The sequence below is a fragment of the Hevea brasiliensis genome, chromosome 10 (assembly GCF_030052815.1).
Source record: "Hevea brasiliensis isolate MT/VB/25A 57/8 chromosome 10, ASM3005281v1, whole genome shotgun sequence".
Classification (NCBI taxonomy): domain Eukaryota; kingdom Viridiplantae; phylum Streptophyta; class Magnoliopsida; order Malpighiales; family Euphorbiaceae; genus Hevea; species Hevea brasiliensis.
The window spans coordinates 39,243,468-39,254,028 of NC_079502.1; positions in this window are offsets into that span (position 1 = coordinate 39,243,468).

Here is a 10,561-nt window from a genome sequence, read left to right on the forward strand (position 1 = left end):
CCAAGTGAGTCACCATGGGGATCGCCAGTGCTATTTATGAAGAAGAAGGACGATACACTATGACTTTGTATAGACTACCAGAAGCTGAATAAGGTGACAGTGAAAAACAAATATCCTTTACCATGGATAGATGACTTGTTTAATCAACTAAAGGGAGTCAGCATATTCTCCAAGATAAATCTCAGATCAGGCTACCACTAGTTAAAGGTAAAGGAGACAGATGTGCCAAAAACTACTTTCAAGACCCGGTATGGACACTATGAGTTCCTAGTGATGCCATTTGGGCTAACAAATGCACCAGCAGCTTTCATGGACCTCATGAACTGTATCTTCTATCCCTACTTGGATTGGTTTCTAGTGGTCTTTATAGATGATATTCTGGTGTATTCTAAGAACCGGGAGGAGCATGATGAACACCTGAGAGTAGTACTACAGACACTGTGGGAAAAGCAGTTGTATGCTAAGTTGTCCAAGTGTGACTTTTGGTTAGATGAGATATCTTTCCTTGGGCACATTGTATTAGCAGATGGGATCAGGGTAAATCTAAAGAAGATTGAAACAGTAGTTGAATGGAATCCTCTCAGAAATGTAATAGAGGTCAAAAGCTACTTAGGGTTAGCTGGGTACTACAGAAGATTTGTGAAGAGATTCTCCCTTATAGCAGCCCCACTGACTAAGATGCTACATAATAATGTCAAGTTTAACTGGAATGACAAGTGTCACATCAGTTTTGAGAAACTGAAGGCTATGATCATAGAAGCTCTAGTGTTGACACAACCAGAGTTAGGGAAGGACTATGTGATCTACAATGATACCTCTCACAATGGGCTTGGGTGTGTTCTGATGCAAGAAGGGAAAGTAGTTGCCTATGCTTCCAGACAGCTAAGGCCACATGAAAAGAACTATCCAACACATGATTTGGAATTGGCGGCAATAATATTTGCATTGAAGATATAGAGGCATTACCTATATGGTGAGAAGTGTTACATCTACACTGATCACAAGAGTCTAAAATACTTGCCAACCCATAAGGAACTCAATCTAAGGCAGAGGATATGGATTGAATTCCTTAAGGATTATGACTGTTTGATTGACTACCACCCTGAAAAGGCAAATGTAGTGGCTGACGCACTTAGCAGAAGTCCATGATGGCTTTGAGAGCACAAAATGTTCACTTGTCCTTAGTTCCAGATGGGACTATTTTGGCTGAGTTATGTGTAAAGCCAAGATTGCTACAGCAAATAGAAGAAGCATAGATACATAGATAAGGGATGAAAAGATGCTAACTATTATTAGCAGAGTTAAAGAAGGGAAAGAGACTGATTATGAGCTAAAAGGAAATGGGTGCTTGTATTATAAAGGCAGAATCTATGTACCAGGAGATGAGGAACTGAAAAAGAATATCTTAAAAGAGGCACACAGTAGCTTCTATGCTATGCACCTAGGAAGTACTAAGATGTATCATGACTTAAAGGCACAGTACTGGTGGCCTAGAATGAATAAGGAGATTGGTGATTTTGTGACTAGATGTTTGACATGCCAGCAGGTTAAGGCTAAGCATCAGGTTCCATCAGGGTTGTTACAACCCATATCTATACTAGAGTGGAAATGGGACAACATCACCATGGATTTTGTCACTGAGCTGCCAATGACACAGAAGAAGCATGATACCATCTGGGTGATTGTGGACAGATTAACAAAGTCAGCACACTTCCTACCTATCAGAACCGATTACTCACTAGAAAGATTAGCAGAAATCTACATAGCTAAGATAGTACGGTTACATGGAGTGCCAACATCGATCATATCTGAATGAGATCCAAGGTTTACTTTGAGGTTTTGGAAGAAGTTACAGGAGTCATTTGGCACTCAATTGCACTTCAGTACAGCTTATCATCCTCAGACGGATGGACAGTCTGAAAGGGTGATTCAGGTAACCCTTATAACTTAATAAATTGTATAAATGTTAAAAGATGGATAATAATGACATGATATAAATTACATGATAGGTGCTAGAAGATATGCTTTGGAGCTGTATCATTGACTTTGAAGGAAGTTGGGAGAAATATACCTTCCTTTGGTAGAGTTTGCTTACAACAACAACTACCAAGCCAGCATAAAAATGGCTCCATATGAAGCATTGTATGGGAGGAGATGTAGGACTCCCTTGTACTGGACAGAAATGGGTGAGGAGAAAGTAGTGGGCCTAGACTTGGTGAGACAGACAAAGGAAAAAGTGAAGCTAATCAGAGACAACTTGAAAGTCACCTCAGATAGACAGAAGTCATATGCTTACCTAAAGAGAAGAGACATAGAGTATGAGGTTGGTGATAAGGTGTTTCTCAAGGTATCACCTTGGAAGAAAGTATTAAGATTTGGCAAAAAGGGTAAGTTAAGCCCTAGGTTTATTGGTCCATACGATGCCATTGAACATGTGGGTCCAGAAGCCTATAGGCTAGCTTTACCACCTGAGCTGGACAAGATTCACAATGTGTTCCATGTGTCGATGCTCAAGAGATACAGATAAGATCCTTCACATGTCATTTTAGCAGAAGAAATAATTGTGCAACTTGACTTGACATATGAAGAAGAGCCAATCAGAATCTTGGCACGGGAAGTAAAGGAGCTTAGAAAAAAGAGAATTCCACTAGTGAAAGTCTTATGGAGACACCGCAACACAGAAGAGGCGACTTGGAGAGCGAGGGGACGATGAGGTAACAGTTCCCTCAGCTCTTCACATCAAGTAAATTTTGAGGACAAAATTTTTATTTAGAGGTGAAGAATTGTAACGCCCTCACTATAGGTAGTCCATACGTTCTACTATTCTGACGACTAATGTCTGTTCGGATAGTCAGAATGTCTGGAACTACACTTAAACTAGAATAAGGAGACATAAATTGATGAAATAAAGACTAAGAAAAATTAAGGGAAAATAAAAGAAATGAAATGTAACTAGGTTAAAAGAGCCAGAACCACGGCGATGGGTGACCATACTGGAAAGTCACTATGTAGGCAGTTGATGACCCCAGAACCATGAGGAACTCTACGAAATAATTTTTGGGACTTAATTAAAGGTTTACTGAGGTACAAATGACATTAAAAATATCAAAAAAAAAAATTAGTTAATCGGTACAGATGAAAATAAAAATGAAATAGACAGTATAAAATTAAAGGAACCATCGGGTGAGGAATTTAGTCGGCATTACTGAAAAAATTTGACTATAATCCAAAGAGGGGTATTTTGGTCATTTGGCACCTAGAGTTAACTTTTGACCTAAATATCCATTAAAATGAGTGATATTAAAATTTTGAAAATCCCATAAAAACATGAAACTATATATAAAGTAATTAAAAGAACATAAGGGGAATTATTAGAAATGTTAAAACTTTAATTATTATAATTAATAAATTAATTTGTATTGGGGTATAAATAGGCATAAGGTGACAAAAACTAACCCACTCAACTTCATCTTCCTCTTTTCATCACCATGGCCGAAACACCTTAGGAGCTTTCCTCCATTTTTCTTTTTTTTTTTTCAAGCTTGATTCTCCCCTTTTCTTTTCATAAAATCCTAAACCATCTTCACAAAAATTCATCCCCAAACCTTAAGGAAGCTCTAGGCAGCAAAGGAAAAGAGAAATCTTGAAGTTTTACAAGCTTAGGAAATTCTTGAACAAGGTTAGTGCATGTTTTCTTTTCTTTCCTTTGTTAAATTTTGAATTGAGGTTGAAATGAGAAAGTATAACATGAAATTGAAAGCAAATGATAAGAAACTTTAGAACACTCATTTCAGCAGCCTTCGAAAATATGGGAGTTTGATAAATTCATGCATGTAAATGGTGATTAGTGATGTTGATGGATAAGTAGATGAAGTTGTATGTGTTAGAAATTTGATTACATGTGAATGATTGACCTTAATAATTTGAGTTAGGGTTTTGGCCTAACTATTGGAGATTTTGTGTAATTGCTGGAATTTTGAATTTTTTGAGATGATTTGATGATGTTTAGAAGTGCCATGAATGTCAATTTATAGTTTAGGAGTTGGAGAAAATGAAATTTGGAAGTGTACATTTCTTTACAGGTTGGGATTTTGTAATCCAGTGTATATTTTGAGCCATGACTGAATTTGTGTTGCTCCAATTGGTATGAGGGCAATTGGAGGTAAAACTAAAGCCAAAATGCTCCATTTTTCATGAAAAAACCATGTCTAAATTCTCTCCACAAAATGATCTAAATTCTGTCCCAATGTGGTTGACCATGTCACACCCCGGCTTAGTGGGCCCCAGCTCAAGCCCCTCTATGGGTGGCCATCTTGCCAGCGTACCCCTCTAGAGGCCGGCGATGCAACTAAAATCGGTACTATCCGCTTTGGTGGAGTTCAATCCCTTCGCCCTGCAGAGCTAGGATTCGAACCTATATCACCTCACGGATTTGCTTCGCCTCTTACCAATTGAGCTGCTCCGTGAGGTGATATGGGTTCGAATCCTAGCTCTGCAGGGCGAAGGGATTGAACTCCACCAAAGCGGATAGTACCGATTTGAGTTGCATCGCCGCCTCTAGAGAAGTGCAGGCAAGATGGCCACCCATAGAGGGCTTGAGTCGGGCCCACTGTGTGTGACAATAAAAAGGCGCCTTTTTATTGTCACATCCCGACTTAGCGGGCCCCAGCTCAAGCCCCTCTCTGGGTGGCCATCTTGCCGGCGTACCCCCCTAGAGGCCGGCGGTGCGACTCACAAGGTACTGTCCGCTTTGGTGGAGTTCAATCCCTTTGCCCTGCAGAGCTAGGATTCGAACCCTTATCACCTCACGGATTTGCTTCGCCTCTTACCAATTGAGCTGATACCACTAAATGTGACACCCCTTACCCAACTACAGTGTAGTCGAGCAAGTTATGCCACTCAGTGTGCCGGAGCACTCTATTTTATCTGATTTCATTACAGTCCTTGATTCTAAATGTGACACCCCTTACCCGACTATAGTGTAGCCGAGCAAGTTATGCCACTCAGTGTGCCGGAGCACTCTATTTTATCTGATTTCATTACAGTTCTTGATTTATTTATTCAAAAACTTTATTGAAGATTTAGGCTATTTTTACTAAGTGTCAAAATCTAACTAAATTGGAAATTTCAAAAATTTTAACGATAATCCGACAAAGTGTCGGCTGTAATTTGGACTATGATTATTACGAACTGCCAAAGACAATTTCAATATATACTCAATTTCTCAAACTTAATAGTCTCAAAAATTTTCAAACATAATGTATCTCAATGCAGTATCCAGATTTCTCAGAAATCTCATTAGATTTTCAATATCTCAATATTCACAAGTATAATCTCATTATAACTCAAATTCAATTCATATACTAAAATACTTACTTTGAATAGCTTCCATAATTCATAGGTTAATTACATAAGTTTATTTTGTACAAGATATACAAATAATTTACAATGTGCTAGGAATGAACAATATACATAACATGTATAAAATGAGCCCTATCTACATGCATTGCTGAGGAGGTGACAATCTTGAACTCTTCTGACACTTCTGCAGATCTGGACTCCAAAAATCTCAGTCGACAGTCTACTGGTTTTACCTTCAGTACCTGTGCGAGGAAGCAATTCCATCGCGCTAAGCATTTCTGCTTAGTGCTGCAATAATATAACCAGAAATAATATATACAAGTAAAGAAAGAAATAAATGATAATTCAGATACTCAAGACTCAATTTAATTTGGTATGGTATTTCTAGTATCAACGATCTTATATACTAGTTTGTTCCTCTTTGGAAGTGCTTAGTTTATAACTTTTCAGTAATACTAGCAGGTATATAATTTATTCTATCTGTATTGTATTTCAAGTCTGCAGTTACGCAATTTATATTTTTGTTATGTTTCTTTTGCTAATCTCTTTTGCTTATTCATTCAATACTTAATTTAATTGTATCGATTTTCATTATACTTAACTTAACTTAGCTGCTGAATTGAATAATACTTTAATTGATGCCTAAGTAACCTATACTAGGCAGTCGGATGGATAATGGGTCGTTGGCACCTTTGACACCGATTGCCTCGGGCCGTCATACCATGGGACGCAGAACGTCAACCATGTATGCAGTCAGTATGGCTAAAAAGCCATGATATCACATAATCGGGCATAAAAGCCATGAATACGGGCATAAAAGCCATGAATACGGACATAAAGCCATGAATACAGGCATAAAGCCTTTCCTTTCGCAGTACTGCTAAAACAATACCCTATTGGCATGCCAAACTATCCAAACCAATCTTGTTAGGTATACTAGGGCATTTGATACTTTAAAATATTAATATATTGTGCTTTATGACTTCATTATTTCATGATAAATTTCAATCATAATTCATACATTCATTTGATCATTTATATGATCACAATTCACATCAATTATCCTTTTATACCATTGTACTCAAAATACTTCTCCTCTTTACAATAATGAGAACTAATGTCTCATTCATACATTAATACGGTTTATTTGTCCATTCATTATGTTATTCATATTGATCACATCAATTAGGTGACTTATCTTTCATGTTTCAAGTAATCCATGAATATTTCATGGATTTCAAATTTATGGCCTAAATTTCTTTTTAACAATTTTGACTAGGATGCATAGTCCATATTTGTCATACAATTCTAAGCATTTAAGCTTAGAATTGGTTCTAGGTCTTCATCTTAATTTACTAATCATTTTGATTACTATTCACCTTACTAGTCAACCAAAATATTGACCTTTTTATACTTAATGGATATATTAATTCTAATTACACCAAGATCCCACATTTTGAGTTTTACATTTACTAGTATTAATTGCCAATTGCAATTTAAAGTCCCCTAGATGCATTTCTAATTTCAAATTTTGAATTTCAAGTTTTGGTGTCACTATTCACCTCATTGGTCAACAAAAATGTTGACTTTTGCATAGACAATAGGTACATTGGTTTTAACACTCCCGATGTACCACATTTTGCATTTAAAACTTGTTGGAATCAATTACCAAATCCATTTCTAAGCTTATTTCAAGTTTTCATGTCACTATTCACTTCATTAGTCAACTAAAATGTTGACTTTTGCATAGAAAATATGTACATTGACTTTGGCACTTCAAACATACTACATTTTTCATTTAAAACTTGTTGGTTTTGGTCACTTTCTCAAAGCTTAGGTCATTTTGGCAAAATTGCCAATTTTCGGTTTTGGTGCTTCGAAGTTGCACTGTTTCATTGGTCGATTTACTGTTGGAATTTGACAAAACTTCCTTCATGGAAAATGTTCCTTATTTTGTCTAGTTGAATTTCTTTTTTTGAATCACTCCATTTGGAGTTTTGTAGCTCAAGTTATGGCCAAAATAAATTTACTGTTCACGTGCAATCGCTCATCTTTGAGATTTTGGGTCTGGCAAATTTTTGGTTCAACTTTGGTCAGTAATTTGATCAAGTTAAGTTCATAATTTGGTCTAACTTTCTTCTTATGAAATGTTCTACCATACCTTAGGTTTCCATCGGTTCAAGAATCGCCTAAATCCGAGTTTTCTAGAGAGAGTTATAGTCCTCCAAACATTGCTGCTCAAATGAAAATCTGCAGAGTTGCAGGTTTGAACAGTAACTGTGACTGCCATTTGGGTTAGGTTCTGGTCATAATTTGGGGTAGGTTTCTTCATGAAAGTTATTTTTCTATGTCTTAACTTGTTGCTGTAAAAATTTCAGGTCAATTGACCAAATCTACAGTGAGTTATGGCCAAATGAACAGTTACTGTTCATTTGGTCATTTCTGCAGGTGCTGTTGCAGGGAATCCGGATTGGGGCCAAGTTTTGGTCCTCTTGCTTTGGTCTTTTGGGCATGGTTTCTTCAGCAAAAATGTGCCATTATAAGCCTAGTTTCATGTCCAATTGGCCAAAAATCAATTGGACCTACACAGCCAAAGTTATGGCTGTGCAAGTGGACTGAAATTTCAGTCACTCTGCTGCACTAAGAAGGCAGCCTACACATTCACTTGGCTATACTATTTTTCAGTCCAATTCATGGTCAACATACCTAAAATGGTCACTAATTTACCCTTATAATGTTCTTTCACAATTTCATAAGCTAAATCCAAGTTTCACTTCTCAAAACCCTAATGTCCAATTTAAATTACCCATAAACCTCAATTAGCACACTAATTCAACATCCATGCATATTCATACCTTAAACATCATTTCTATCCATTCTAAATTCATTAAAACAATCAACCACATCCTTCCTTAGGGCTGCCAAAAATTGAAGATGCCCTAACACATATAATTTACTTCAAATTCTTACAATTTCTTAACTTAAAATGATACTCTAACAAGGATTAAAGGAGTGTGAGTGAAAGGATAGCACTAACCTCACTTTAACCTCTTGTAGGGCAGATTTCTTCAAGCTAAAACTTCACTTTCCTTCTTCTTCTTGGCTGCCAAAAGCTTCCCCAAGTGATATGCTCAAGGTTTAATGAAAGGGGTTAGGGTTTAGTAGTGGAAACAAGAGAGAAATGAAGCTTAAAGGAGCTTTAATGGTGGAAACTCTTCTCTCTCTCTCTCTCAACGTTTTTTTAGGCTGCCCAAGGTTGAAGATGCAGATTGGTTTTTCATATTTTTGGTCTCTTTTATCTCTTTTAATAAGTTTAACAAATTGTGATTGGTGGAGGAAATTTAAATGACATCATATGATGTCATAATTAGCATTTTCTTTCATTTTCTTTTCTTCTCTTCTCTACTCATTTTCAATTTAATATTTAGTAATATTTATTCATATTTTAGATCATAATAATTATTTACTCAACTGGACAAGTCGGCCAAAAATCGTCTCTGAAGGCGAAATGACCAAAATGCCCTCCGTTTGGCTTAACGGGTCAAAATTGTCTGTACCGATTGAAAAATTTTTCTAAATATTTTCTTGGCATTCTAATGCCATAGGAACCTCAATGACCCTTCTCTGGAGTCCGAATAATTATTTTATAAATTTTTACCCGGGTCTAGGGCTCCTCGTTGCGAGAACCGCAACTTACCTCTGGTTACCCATCGCTTGGGCACCGGCTCATTTGACTTAGTTGTATTTTATTTCTAAAATTTTTACTAAATTTTTCTCATTAATATTTGAGTTAATTATGGTCCCTCACTTTGATTTGAATATTTTTCCGGACGTTCTAGCTGTCCGGACCGACACCGGTCACCGGAACAGTAGACTGTGCGGAATTGCTATCGGGAGGATGTTACAAACCATATAATGAACCTAGAAAAATGACCAAATGAACAGTGCACATTCATTTGGCCATAACTCTCACTAGACAGGTCCAAATAACCTGAATTTTATACCATTAGAAATATTAGACGTAGGACTACAACTTTCATGAGGGACACAGAGCCCAAAAATGTCTCTAAACAAACCAAATTGTTAGCCCAAGTTAAGTCATAAAACTGTCTAGAGCCATATTGCCCAGAAATTGCTAGACATAGGCTTACTTGATCGGTTTTGGCAAAAAGGCCATAACTTGGTCTACAAAAATCCAAATGCAATGAAATTAGTGGAAAATTTTCCACAATACATCAATCTACAATATTGGTATCTTGACAAAAACCCAAAAATGAAGGGAACTAGGTCAATTAGCTGGGTCAAGTTAGTATGCAAATTCTAGAAATTTGCCTAGGTGACCACTTGACCCCAGAATAGTCTTTTAGTCATATCTTCCACTAGGAAGCTCCAATTGGGATGAGCCATATTTTTCTTGAAACCTAAGAAATAGGACTCCAACTTTGTTCCAGACACTTTCCTCAAATTATGAATGTAAAAACCCTAAAGATTGAGTCAAAGTCACTGACCTGAACTGGAATCCTGTTGACACAGGATACATGAGTCTAGGCTAGTGATTTGGCTGTAAGTAATTATACAAAACTTGAAAAATTCCAATCCAAAATTCTGAGTGACCATATGACATAGGGCAACAAATTATGAAGAACACTAAGCCTAAAAGTGGTTGCAACGTATTCAATTAAATTGGTAAAATATAACTCCAAAATCTGCCTAGCTAAGAATCCAGAATTAAGAAATGAATCAGTTATGGTTATTTGACCATAACTTGAGTTCTAGAAATCCAAATGACATGATTCAAGAAGGGAAAACAAAGACAAGAAATAGATAAAATTGATAGGTTAAGACATAGATTTAAGACATTAAAACTGAACCTAAAGAAAGGTTCACAAGACAAATTAATTTATGGTAGTGTTTTAACCCTAATATGTAGCAAACACTAAATTAAATGAAATAGGTATGTGGGACCCACTTTCTCACTATACTTGACATGAAATTTCTAATGAGAAATTAATAATGCTTAATTGCCTAAAGTAAACCTAGGCTTATGTATATAGTTTGGATCGATTGGTATACCAATTAGGGACTACAGATAGCAGTGCTGCCTATATGAATAATCATTGACGGACAAAATATGTCTGATATGATTGTTCTACAGGCTATATGCCTACCCATTGGCCATTATGCCTAATTTTATTTCTAG